Raw genomic sequence first — 14036 nt, 5'->3', positions numbered from 1 at the left:
GACAGGGCAGGTGACCCAAAATTGACCAACGAGGGTATTCCATCCCACACACGTCATTCTCAGTATAAAGCGGGGGGATCACGAGGGTCTCGCTCTCTTTCTGCTATGGCCGGTGTCCAAGGAGGACGCCGTCTGTTTTCCTGCTGCCCCCGATGCCGATCCGTGCGTTCCTGAATCCAGCTCTCGACCGTCGCTAGGCCCAGGCTGGGCCTTCCCGGAGCCTGCCCTGCAGTGCCGGTGGTGACGTGGCTGACTTCAGGGGAGCTTAATCTTGGTTTTATATATATATTTGTATATATTTGATTATTTCTATTATTGTTATTATACTCTTTTTCATTATTATAGTTTATTAAAACTGTTTTAACTTTCCAACCCGTAAGTCTCTCTCCCTTTTCCCTTTCCCTTCCCCTCTGGGGGGAGGGGGGGGGAATAACAGAGAGCATCTGCCGCAGGTTTAATAGCCGGCCCAGCTTTAAACCGTGACACTCCTGCTTTAAGATTCTGCAATCTTCATTTGCCCCCTTGTGTTAGTGTGCTATGAAGCAATCTTCGTGATCATACAGAGTATTTAATCTAATGATAGGATTGGCCTGGTGTGGTGCTGAGCCAGGGAAGATGTTTGTGGGCTGTGCAAGCAAGAAGCCTGATGCTGCTATAGGTGCTGCAGAATTTGGTAGAAAATTCTGTAGGCAATGGAACAAAAGACTAAAGCAGAGGAGACCGTGTCTTCATGGTTATGTCAAATGAGAATTCCTAAGAATTGGACGTGATGTTTGTTTTTCTGCTTTTATTCTTATATGATGCTAAACAAGCTACCAGACCATTGTTTTCGTAGTGCTTGCATTCCTCACTTCAGAGGTGTCTGACTTAAGACCCTCATGTCTGACAGAAACACTTGCTGTTCACATTTGCAGCTGAGCTTCTTAGTATTTTGATTCAAATGACAACTCCTATGTAATGTTATGTCTGTTGACAGTCTCCCATCTTCTTAAACAGGGTACCTCAAACTGTTGCATGCTACTATAGTTTCTACACCTCCTTGTCACATTTAAAATAGGGGTAATAGACACTTATCTCGAAGGGCTGTTGGTTTTTTTGTTTCTTTAAAAAAAAACTTTTGTTTAGTAGCTGTACTACAGTAATGCATTTCCTCATGGAGTTTTCTATGGCATTTATTAATTCTGATGTCAGAGGAAGAGGTGAGTGTTATGCAGATCTGCAATCAACTTATCTTGTTACCAGCTCAAGCAGAGAAACAGAGTTTCCATGTTGTTGAGTCACGGAGTGTTCGTCCAGTCCTGTGAACTCCAAAATACTCTGATTTGTGTCCTATCTTGTCACTGATTCATTTTGCATATATAGCTATTATTATTAAACACATGTTTGTCCCATTTTTGGAATGTGGTTTCATGAGTAACACCTTCAATATTCTGCCAGATCTTTTATACACTAAAAGTAATGTTCATGTTTGAACTTCAGCATATTTTACAATAAATTTACCTGTAAAGATCTGTGATGCAGAAAGAATGAACTAGTTAAATTGTAACACTTAATTTCATATGTACCGTGGTAAACAGTGCATCTTTAAAGTGTAAAGTGACTTACACCTATGTATTTAGGACTTCTACAGGCCATTGTTCTTCAAATTTCAAAAGCAATTTTCTTGGTACTGCATATGGCACACTTCACTGAGTGAGAGTTGTTCTTTACTTGATATTCAGGTATAGAGATATGAAAATGTTTCAGCTTTCCCCTTAGGCATGGTATCATGTTAAGTATTGGGGGAAGTCTCTCCTAATCAGGTAGCAATACTAGCAGTAATGATTGAAATTTGAAATGTTTAGACTCCTTTTATGTTCTTCATCACCACCTCCTGTCATAGAAGTCACAAGAAATGATTGACAGAAATATATCTGAAGTGGTGAGCTACTATTTTACTGTAGCTTAACTTGAAGCAAAGTAGCAATTCTTCATTTAAAACAAACAAAAAAAGTTTAAAATGTATTTGAAGAAAAACTTATGTCTGAGATGTATGTGAATCTCCTTTATAAGGTGGCAATTGTAAGTGTGTATCAGAAGAAAATGTTTAACTATAAACAGAAATACGAATAAATGGAGACAATGTAATGGCATGAGTGATTCTCATCTTGCTGTGAGGGGGCTAATATCACTGGGATATTACTTTTTCACTCTAAATTAAACAGTTTATTTCTGTTGGAAGTTATTTAATGGCTCTCAGGTGCAACAACTCAATATTTTTTCCAAATTTGATTCATTTATAACAGCTCTGTGTTAATAAATCAAATGAAATTTATCCAATATTTCTTCTCTTAATTTTGAACCCTATGTTCAAAATTTCTGAAATTAACAAATTAATTGTAGCAACATTTATCCAGTCTGAATCTTCCATCTTAAGTATACAGTGCTGAGTAGATAGAGGCTGACGTACTTAGCTTCTGTTGAGAGATGGGAATAATATATCCATAATGTTTTCTTCTGCTGTTTATAGCCATAGGAGACAGCCATGGATAGAAAGTTTCACATTTCCCTATGTTTTTTGCAGGGCAAGCATGTAGCTTTATTACCTATAAAGGAACCTTCTGTCAGCAGCTTTTACGCTTTTAACTGGTTTTGAAAGTAAAACATTTTGGAATCTCATAAAATACTCAAAAAAAACTTAAGTATTATAAAATTTGAACTATATAAGGCATAAATTATAGAATATAAAGTCTCAAATGTATACATTTTTAGTATTTTATTGAAATAAAGGCAAAGGAAAGCTTCAGGGATTATATTATTGGACCAGCTAGAACAGTCAACAATAATATATGACTATGGTTCTACAGTCCTGTGATTCTCAAGCCAGACAAGTTTGGGACTGATGGAGTCTTCCTGTTTCCTTCAATATTAGCCTAGCTCTGATATTTCTGTGGTGGTTTCACTGAATGACCTTGGGTTAGTTTTTGGTAAGCTCAGCCAGCTGAATGTGCTTGCTCTGTGAGCAACAGTTCTGGCACCAAGGAACAGTTCCCTCTGCTCTCGAGAATGGCAGTCCAGTATTAAAGTTAATTTGTATTGCTTAAACCAATGGAAGGAATAGACAGGGCCTTACTCTTCCTTCCTTGTTACTCCTACAGACAGACTTTGCCTGTCTGCTCTTTAAATCGGTATCAAAGGGGCTAACAACGTCTTGGTTTACCTCTTTCCTTCTACAGAAGACTGGTATCTACATACGAAACTAACACAAGAATGCTCATATAGATGTAGCTTCTTTGCATATGGAAACAACTGTGACACACCTTTCCTGTCATCAACACAATGGGAGTGTCTCCCTCTTTTTCCAATAAGCAGTATCTGTTATTTTCAGACATATCAATAAAAATATAAACTATATTATCCATCTATAATGAAACTTCAGAGACAAAAATAAGACATTTCCAGTAGTATTAGACAAAGATGAAAAAGAGCTCTACTGTTTCGGAGGTATGAAATCTGTTAGATGACCTGTGCGACAGCCAGTTTTAGGAAGCGGGCGTGGATGGTAGGTTGTACAGTCAGAAAAAAGGCTTTCACTGGCAATTCGGTAACATCATGTAGCCAGACAGCCCCCTGTTGGTTGTGGTGGTGTGGAGGTTCCAGAAATGCATTGTGCTTGAATTCAGCCATTCGTTGCACTCAACAAGATATTTTTTTCATTCCCGTATCACAAAGAGAGAAAATGGGGGTGAAAAAAAAATTTGTGTGCATTTGTAAAAAGTGCCTTTGAATCAAGTTTTATCCCTCTTGTGTATGAGATGTCAAAGTGCGGTTAAATAGAGGATCTGCACTCAGTTGCTTCATGTCTTTATAGAAGCTTATTTTTAAAGAGCTGCAGTGAAAATGTAGAACAGTAGTTTGTCCTTGTGATGAAAATTTAAGACTAGCATAGTTTGCTGTCACATTTACAGCCTGGCTAATGCAAAATATTTAGATAAACTTCTGTCGATAATGCAGGTAATAGATTTTAAAACACAAAAGTTTGTAAGCTAGCAGTGAACTAGCTAGACATAGGCTCGAGCCTTATTTAGTGACTGGGACTGTCTTGCAGGCATGTCTACGAGAGCTTCTGCTATGTAACAACGCTCAGTGTTACCAAGAGGCTTGGGGGTTTTTTTATTCATGTTTGCTTTGCTTTAATATTTTATTTTGTATGTGGCTTAAGTTGCTACCAGTGCAACTAGCTGCTTACTTCCCGTTTGTGTTTTCCCATGCGTTAAGAGACCAAAAACCTTGTTCTTCAAAAGAAATAGGTGTCTAAAATAATGGAAAATTGAAGGACACTTATATTAGGTATTTTGACTTTTTTTAAAAAAGTGTTTGAACCTAAAATCTGCCTTGTAATGGTCACTGTATATCCATGTGGTGACGGAGTGCTGTAGATACCGTATGAATGTATGCAAGCACTTTTTTCCTAGAATCTGATGACGTATCCATGCTTAAAAGGTGATATTTTTGGTGGAAATAGGTGACCCAAGGACACTTTCCAGGAAGAACTCTATCTCAGACGCATAGGATCTTCTGCTCTGAGATAAACAATATAGAGATGATCTTTTCCTGCATCAGGTATGGCCTAGGTTATAAAAGCTCATCTTCTTTTGAAGAATTTGATTTGTGGCTAAAAATCCGTAGCTGTAACAGTAGTAGAGAAACTGATGTGAGATTTAGTCTTCTACTACAACGCAGAACAGAAGACTAACATGATGCTGAGAAAGCCAAAGTGCTTAAGACCTCTTTTTATTTCTCCCCTTCCCCTTCGGTACAGATTAAAAGATCGATTGTAATCAGGTATCTTGTAACAGTTGGCAAAAACAACAGAGGGTAAGAATGCGGGCTGTGATTGAAAAGGGGAATGGGAAAGACAGGGACAGACTAAAGAGCTGCAACTGGCTGAAGCAATCTCAAGGTGAGGGGACTCTCTCCAGAAACAAGAGAAAACCTGGGTTTCAGGTTCTTCAGAAGCCTGAGGGGATTCAAGTTCACATCTCCTGCTTCCGAAAAAGTGCCCAGTTGGAAGTTGCCCACAGATGTTCCCCATCTTTCTTGTTAAATCAAGGATTTGTGCAAAAAAGAATGGAAGTCACAAAATGGTTTTGTTCAAAGGTTGTTGGCAGTGATAACTGTTACCGTTAGCAGATGAAAGCAAGCTGCAGGTAGGATTTCAAAGGGTAGTGGAATTTGCTTTTATTGGACTAACTGTGCAGTTCCTTGCAAGTTCCATATTCTTTTCCTAAGATGTTTCCTGAAGCAACAGTAAAATGAGGATACAATAAATAAAAGTACCCATTAAAGCTCACTAAAGGAATACCTTATGTTTCTAGTAGATGAACACTGAGATAACTGAATATTTGTGAATTGCGTCACAGACCTCTGTTATGCCAAAGTTCTGGTTTTTATTGCTAAAGAGAGCGCTAGTAAAGGTGGCTTTAAACTGCTTTATGCTCCTACTTTCTCTAAAGCTGGTGAAGAAGGAAAGGAGGGAGAAACTAGCAGCGTTAAAGAATTTCATGGCTCTTCAACAACTAGCAAGGGGATTCACCTCTTCCCTCCTTCACTCTAATGTCAATTATTTTCTTTTTTTTAATGTTTGAAGAGGCTTTTTGCCCTTTTTTTTTTTTTTTTTTGTGACAGAAGATTTACAATCTGCCTCCCAAGTTAGGGGAACTGATAAGAGCCTGTTCTAGGTGGAAGAAGATTCAAATAACTTACCCTGAACAGAAAAATTACCATGTTTTTCCTCTGAGAAGTGGTTACTTACTCCATTTCCAAATTAGGATTAAACTTTAGAACTTCCTCAAGGCTCTTTGAGTACCTGTAAATTTTATTTTGTTCAAGCAATTCTAGTAGCTTAGAACAAAGCTGCAATATTGTGATCCCATTATTTTATGCTTGTTGAGGCATAAAGTGTAAGTAGCCTGAGAAAGGCACTACCTTATGCTATGAAAGTATCCTCAGTCAGTTACCCCTAAAACTGCACCTTTTTCTCTTTAGCTATGAGCGGTTGCCCAGAACAGTGGATATTTTTAATAGTAATTGACAAATTCTTAACTGTATCTCTAGTTTTTCACATTTATTTCAGAGTTCTTGTAAAAATAGCATCTGGTCCTGGTGATTTATAGTGTTTGAGTTTCTCAGGCTGCCAACAGGCTCTTCCTTTAAGACCTCTAGGCCTGGGGAAACTACTCTAATTCCCCATAAAGCATGGCCTTGGGATAGGAATTTCTCTGTCACCCCCTATATTAAAACCAAATAATCTATATTGAGCTTCTTTGCCAATTTCTTTCATCCTCCTCTTGGTACTACATAGAAAAAACCTTCTGGATTCAAATATCTTTAAGAATACTTGGAATTCTTCTCCATGTGTGTGTTTGTGCGTTTGTACATGGGCACCACACGCAGCGATTGGTACCTGTGCATCTGATACTCTTGTACGGGAGAACATTGTTCAGCAGCACCTGTGAAATCAGTAGCTGTGTGTCTGTGCAAGAGCAGTGTTAATCCTGCCATCCTCTTGTTCTAGCCGAGTGGCTACCAACAGAGCTTTGCATTAGCTAATGATATACCAGGTAGTCTTTTATTATTCACTAATTTATACTTATATGAACAGTTAAATAGCTGTTAAGATTGGGTTTAGTTTTAGAAATTGTAGCATTTCTGGTATTTTTCTGTTGGAGAAACTGCTTCAGCCTAGGAGGAAGACCCCATGAATGAGCACGACCTCCCTAGCATTCACTTACTGTGCAATGTAGTGGTGTCATTAAATACTATCTACATAAGGTACATTTTACTTGGCTTGAATGAGCATCATATGAATCTTCTAAGAAGGCTGAGCAAGCAAAACATCTTGCCTCAAGATGTCACAAGTGATACAGGCACCTGGCCTCTGGTTCTAGTTTGCCTGAGCAGAACCACTGAGAAAGACCAGAACTCTTTTGCTGTTCCCACTTCTTGCCCTGGGCTGTCAGCAAGTCTCCTAGCATGGCTAGTCCTTGATTAGAGGGTGACAAGGAACAGAACATTTGCAAAACAGATCCTGATTTTCTCCCGCATAAATTGTTCTGAAGTTAAGCATAGCTCAAACCTGGGAACAGCAGGCTGTCTGATGACACAGAGTTGAAATTACTGTGGATATTTCATGGTATGTGGTCTGCAGTTCTTGGATCCCTCAGCAGCCATCATGCTAGAGCAGAAATTATTGGTAACAATGACGCCAAAATTAATTTTGACAAGGTTGGATCACCTTTGGATCCTTCAGCTGAAAGCAGACAGCAATCAAGCACTCCTGTCAAGTCAGGCTCAGAATCATCCCTTATAAGCCTCTGTGGATGTCCAGCCTTTGGTATCGATTCAACCATTCTTACTCTGGTGGCACTGAAATATCATTTTCTAGAAGTTTCTAGCATCGTGTAGGACTATTTCCATAGAAAATATTCCTGTGCTCAGTCAGAACCAGAAGAGGACTGAAAGGTTCTTCTGTAGGGTTCTCTCTAGCTGAACGTTCTACACTAGGTAGAGAGGTCAGGTGTGGTTCACACTAGGGTAGCTTATAGTGATGTGAACTTCCTGCATCCTTCAGCATCTCTATATTCTCACTAACTTTTCTTAAACACCAAGGGTCCTAGAGATGCCATCCAGACCTTCAACTTCAGCCTTCAAAGAAAGCCTGTTGTTGCTCAGTCACCAGCTATCAGAGTAGCGTCCATGTTTCATTCTCTGTTTCTCACCACAAGGCAGCTCCTGACTTGTGACCTGCATCCAATGAGTACAAAGGCTTCAAAGATCCAATCAGCAGGACAGTTTTACCAAATACCAAAACCATTACTAAATGTCGTCACACTAGAACATTGTCTCAGGACAGCCTTCTCTGTAAGGAAAGCTGCCTCCAATAACAGCAAAAATAGATGCTTAGAGCAAAAAGAAGATGAAGTTTTATCTCTGCTGCAGAAAGAGCTACCTTCCCAAAACAAGGGTCCCAGACTACAAAGCTGTACAAGCTAAATAGGGTATTATTAATTAATATTTGCAAATATGAATTTAAAATTGTAAGAATTGCCACAGACATCTAGGGACTAATTTAGATATGGTGCAGTAGAGAACATTTATAGCAATAACAGCTTTTCCAGAGACCTCTTTATAAAGACAACTTCTTGTTCCCAAGCTGGGGCATCACAGAGCACAGGCTTTCCAACCGTACAGACCTACATGCCCTCCATCAAAGCAGCACAAGACTTAAAGAGAAAAAAACCCAACTTCCTTATGTGCCAGCAGTTCACCTGCTTCTTTCGTCAATGTAGCAGTGTCTGACTGTTTGATCTGGAACGTTTGGGATGTTCCACCTTTTCCTTTCAACCACGGAAGTGGTTTTATAACACGTTAGTGCCTACCAGCTGCTACAGAGACAGGCTTGTGTATTCTATTTTAGTCACTCATTGACCCCATTCTGTCCCAGGGCATTTTAATGAGGGTATCTTAGATCATTAGTAACACCACTTATTTTCCTATGGAAAAGAAATCCCACTTTATCTTTTAAAAAGGGAGGGGAGAAGGTGGTAATGATTCAATTCCAGTATGGTGTTTGCTTTGGCTGTTCCAGATCTCAAGAGCCGTGAATACATACATCTGAAAGATCAGATATGGAGTAATGTTTTCAGCTAGCAGTTTTTCATCACCAGGTTTGTCCTGGTTTGGCCCAAACCAGGCCAATTAGTCTTAAAGAAACCAAGGTCACTGCTAAATTCCTCACTGCTTATGAGTGAAGAGCCGAAGGGGGGTCGCACCTGCAGGGAGGAGCAGACAGGGCAGGTGACCCAAGATTGACCAACGAGGTATTCCATCCCATACATGTCATTCTCACTTTCCTATTTATCACTAACCCACTGCCTCCTGGAGGTGGGGCCCAGGAGGGACGGGCCCTCCTGTCTCCCACTGATTGGTACCAGCTTTGCCAATTTTCCAGTTAAAAGCCTGCAGGTGTGATGGCATGGGGAGCTACTGCATTTTCCCCTCTGCCCATGCTGGGGGAGCAACTTTGCCTGAGGAGGATGTCCAAGCTCTTGATCTTGGTTTTGTATATATTTGTGTATATTTGATTATTTCTATTATTCTTATTATACTCTTTTTTTCATTACTATAGTTAATTAAAACTGTTTTAACTTTCCAACCCATAAGTCTCTCTCCCTTTTCCCTTTCCCTTCGGGTGGGGGGGGAGGGTTAACAGAGAGCGTCTGCCACAGGTTTAATAGCCAGCCCAGCTTTAAACCGTGACAAGGTTAAAATGCCCTACTCTGAGTTTTCAAAACAATTATTTCCACATTGTTTTCCACACCGCCTGATGGAGCTGTGTGGTCTTTGTATCAGGAGTCATTGCCTCCAGTAGAAGATCTGTGTGCTTGTCACCGCTTGTTTCAGAAGAACGAAAATCCACATCTTCATATCCTGAACGCTCCGGATGTGAACTCCTAAGAACTGTCATTAGATCCTCCACTCATGGCTGTATCTTGGGGCTGGGAGTAGAAAAGAAGTCAGTATGAATCCCTCCACAGAATACAGATGACCAAAACCATAGCAGACTGATGTTCCATTAGCCTTGTACAACTTGACGTGATGTTCAGCTCTTCTGTTCGATCTCAAAGCCTACCTCAGAAGTTCAGTGAGAGCACGTGTCAGGCTTTCAAAAGCTAAGCACAAGAGACTGCCACAGCGCAGCTTATAAGGGAAGCTACAGCCAACGGAGCAGTTGCACACATGTCCCTGTGCCTTTTAGTACATTTTCTAGCCAAAGTTCCACAGAGAATCTCTGAAACGAAAGATGAGTCTAGCAAAAAGATGATCTTTTGCCCATCCTTTTCCACATGTATCCACAGAGATTTTGGGACTGCGTATGAACACCAGTGAACTCTGGATTGCACGATCACACTTCAGTTGTCAAAGCAAACTCATATTGAATAACAGCAGAAAACATCGTTAGCCTAACCAAAGATGGGAGAAGGATCTCAGTTACATCAGGGGCCATGCAGTTACCATTTTTCATTTACATGCTTGACATGGCCACATTAATCATTAAGCCATTAACGTGTTCCAGGGATCCACAGTTTACTGACCCATCTTCAGAAGATAATGTTTTGAACAATCATAAGTAGCAAAGGAAAGTTATATGGCTTAAGTATCGATTTGCAAATGGGGAAAACATAATGTAAACCAGTCTGTTCCAGAAAATGCATTTCCAGTTTGTGGAAAGTTAGGAACTTACTAATTGGGTTATTGCTCGCCATACTGCAACTGGAATTGAAACAAAGGCCACCGACAGGACGTAGCCAGTAATTATCCAGGAGGCTTATAACCCCGGCGCTGCCAAAGCAGTGCTGGTGTTCTGCTCTTCGGAGTTTGTCTATTTGGCCACCAAAAGCTGAGCTTCTGTTTCCAGATGTGAGCTATCAATGTGATTAGCCCATCTTATGTCTGGATCCTGCGATGTTTCACTTCATAGTGCAGATGCAGAAATGACCTCCAAGAAAGAAATTTTGTTCTTCAGGTGTACAAACTATTGCTTAAGACGTTTTGCAGATCCACTTACCTAACACACTGGAAAAAAAACAAAACATCCCTCTAGTCACATGAACGTCTAAGTTTCCCAGCTAAGTCATCCTGTGTCTTTTCCACGTTCCCTTAGCAGCTGTCACTCACCCCTGTAAGATCTTCTGCTTTTCCTTGTCTGGTGGCGTTGAAATTTCTGACAGCTCTGTTAACTGTCCTCCCTTCAATACAATAAGTTGTGTCTCTTTGGTTCCACAAAGGCAGTGACTCCTTCCAGATGATTTTTATCCTTTCACTCCCTCTCTGTAATGGGAAAGAAGTGAGTTTGCTTTCTTCTGTGGATCTCTGCCTGCCCTTATCACATAGCCTTTTCCTCTGTTCCACCAGTGACCAGCCTGAGGAGTGAGCTGAAGGCGTGGTAAAAAGATGCAAAGATTAAAGGACAGAAGGATCAGCATGCCTTCTGTTTATTGTTGAATACAGCACTGTAAATAAAACGGTATGTCAGCAATTATTTTATTACTCAGTTTAGTTATCACTGGGGAACAAAAACAAAAACCATAGACCAGTCTTTTCAGAAGGCCCTCAATGAAAGCTACAAACTGCCTTTGAAATTCGAAGAAAATTGAGTTCCTGACTCCAAAGTGCTAGTAAAACCCAAGACTTGATGTTTCCAATCTATTGCCTGTTTTTTTCCAATGGAGAATCAGGATGGAACAATGTTGCAACGTTTAATGCTTCACAGTTTCAGCAAGCCCTCAGCTGGCTGATGTAGCAGAAACTTGCTTAGAAAGCAAAGCCCTAAATTCATTCTCTAAAGTAGGCTTGCACACATTACTCTTTCCAACCTTTAGGGCTACATTCATCATCCTTCTGACCAGAAAGAAGCCACCAATTATTGAACTGCTGCATTAGAATGGAAACAGAGTAGAAATGGAGGAAGGATTCTTGGAAAAATTTACACATCAGGCCACACTTCAGGGGGTTATTTCAGCAGGAACTACGTGATGGTCTAGAAAACTGACATTCCTTTTTTTTTTTAATAGAAGTCAGATTTATTTGTATTTTATGCGATGACTAGTGATTTACATCCCATCCACCCATTTGAGAATATTCAGGGCCCCAGGCATATCTCCAGCCGGTTCCAGACTATTCAAATCATTGTTGGTCCATCCATTTACTAGTCACAACAAGGCCTTCTGTGACTAATTATGGCCTGACTGCAGCAGGAGAGGCAGCTTCAAAGAATGGGAATCTTCAGACGCACTAGAAGTTCCCTTGGTTCCCAAATCCTTTATTTACGCGGATTACATTGAGTTGACAGATTTAACTGGGCTGTTGAAGATAGGGTCAAAGAAGCAGAGTCACTCCCTTCCCTTTTATTGTTTTCTGAAGACGTAACAGTCATACGCGTCTGTCACTAGAGAGAGGAAGTTCTCCATCACTGGACTTGATTTGGGCTTTTATACGCTGTTTCAGTAGCATCTGGGAATAGATCAATATAACTTTTGGTAAGGAGTTGTATTTCCTCGTGATGCGCTGTAAATCTTTTATTGTAGATACTCACACTGTTTATTGTTGAAAATCAATAAAAATAAACCTTGTAAAGTTAAAGCCTGGCAAAGGTTCAGCACAAATCAGAGGAAAGGAGTAAGAGGCAATGAGTCTCCCTCCCCGCCTTGGATAGCTCCCAGCTTGTTTCCCAATGAATATTCAATAACACTTTCCAGTAATCTGGGAACAAATTTTTTTAAAGAAAATATTCAAAGTTATGAATGCTTTGTTGTGATCTCAAACAGGACTTCTGAGCCACTGTGGCGGCTTTCTGGTACTGAATTCAGCTGTGGATCAAACCCGAGTGTCACCCAGATTGTGTGTTGGATATACCTTAGAATTTTCCCCTCCAGAGACAGGCAAAAGCACATCAGCCTTGCTCAGCTCAGATTAAAGGAGTTATTTTTGAGCACTGGAAAACTGGAAACTAACCAAAATAGGTAAAAAGGGGGAATAGCCCAAAGTGGAGAAAAGTTTCTCCAAAGTGAGAACAGAAGTTACTGCCCCTGTTTGCAAGCCTGTAGAAGCAGGGCAGGATGCAATTACTCCAGCATCATTCTTTTGCCCTATGGCTATTAATTCCTCCTATACTGCATCTTAGGGTGGTGTCTTCTACCATTTTCATGAGATTCAACTGTTGAGGGAAGTGTAAAATAGTTTGGAATTATTTAGTAGAGGGAAAAACTTCCCAGTACTAAGGCCAGCACTAAGAGATCAGTCTTTTTTAGTCTAAGCATAGTATCAGTTGCAATAGCCTTATTTAAACTTCTATCTTTAATCAGTTAGACAATCCTATGAGCACTGACTGTAGAACCGATAAGAATGCAGTGGCTGCACTTCCTAAAAGAACAAAACCCCTCATGAATTGTCATATTGAAATCAATACCCAAAGAACAGGAAGGTGTTTCTAGTCAGAGTCTCTCCTCCCTGGTAGCAGATTCCTGGACAATTCAGGTGGTAAACAAATGACATATCCCCAAAAGACATAAGAAGGACATAAGAGAACTTCCCAGTATGTAAAGAAGCAGGCAAAAAGTTACTTAAAAGCTCAAAAATGAAATAAATTACTATGAAAGGAAGTCATCATGGTGCAAGAACAGAGGGATGGAAAAAGTGTGGTGCCTCTGTCCTGTCGGGATATCCCAACAGGCCCCACAAGACTGTACTGATAAAGCCCTTGATAGTCTTCAATAGAGAAATACAGGATGAAATCCAACTATAAAGGAGGAAAAAGTGACTAAAATAAGAAAGAAAATATATTCACAGTCACTGACTCACTCAATATTCATCATTATTGGTTTCAGTTTTATCCCAATTTGAGGAATGGGAACTTTTCTGGGAAGTCAGGACATGGACTCAAAATGAACTTAGAAAACAAGTAGCGTTGTCTTTGTAGTACAGCAATGTGTTGGGACAGTCATCCGACACAGCCTATCTATCTGCTGTGTCACCTGAATGTTGCCATCAGCACTCTAACCTCAAAGCCCACCATGATAATAGGCCTTCTGACGTGGACCTTCAGAGATAGATAGTCTTCACAGAATCATAGAACAGCCCAGGCTGGAAGGGACCTTGAAAGATCATCTGCTCCAACCTTTCGTGGGAAAGGGAGCCCAGGTAAGATTATCCAGCACCCTGTCCAATTGGATCTTGAAAACCTCCAGTGATGGGGACTCCACCACATCCCTGGGTTGTTCCAGTGAATGATGGTTCTCACTGTAAAAAATGTCTTATGTCAAGACGAATATCAACATATTGACATTATTGACCAAAAAATCCTGTTTGAACTGAAAGCATCCACTCTTACATTCCTCAGCATTTACTACATTATAAAACCTGTAGTCAGCTTAGGAGATGTAGTCCCATGATCACATTATTCTCAACCCAGAAAGCTCTAGAACAAGCAAAGAGGA

This window comes from Nyctibius grandis, chromosome 2, assembly GCF_013368605.1.
Source record: "Nyctibius grandis isolate bNycGra1 chromosome 2, bNycGra1.pri, whole genome shotgun sequence".
Taxonomy (NCBI): Eukaryota; Metazoa; Chordata; class Aves; order Nyctibiiformes; family Nyctibiidae; genus Nyctibius; species Nyctibius grandis.
The sequence above is the reverse complement of the archived record's forward strand: the minus strand, read 5'-3'. Positions refer to the sequence as shown.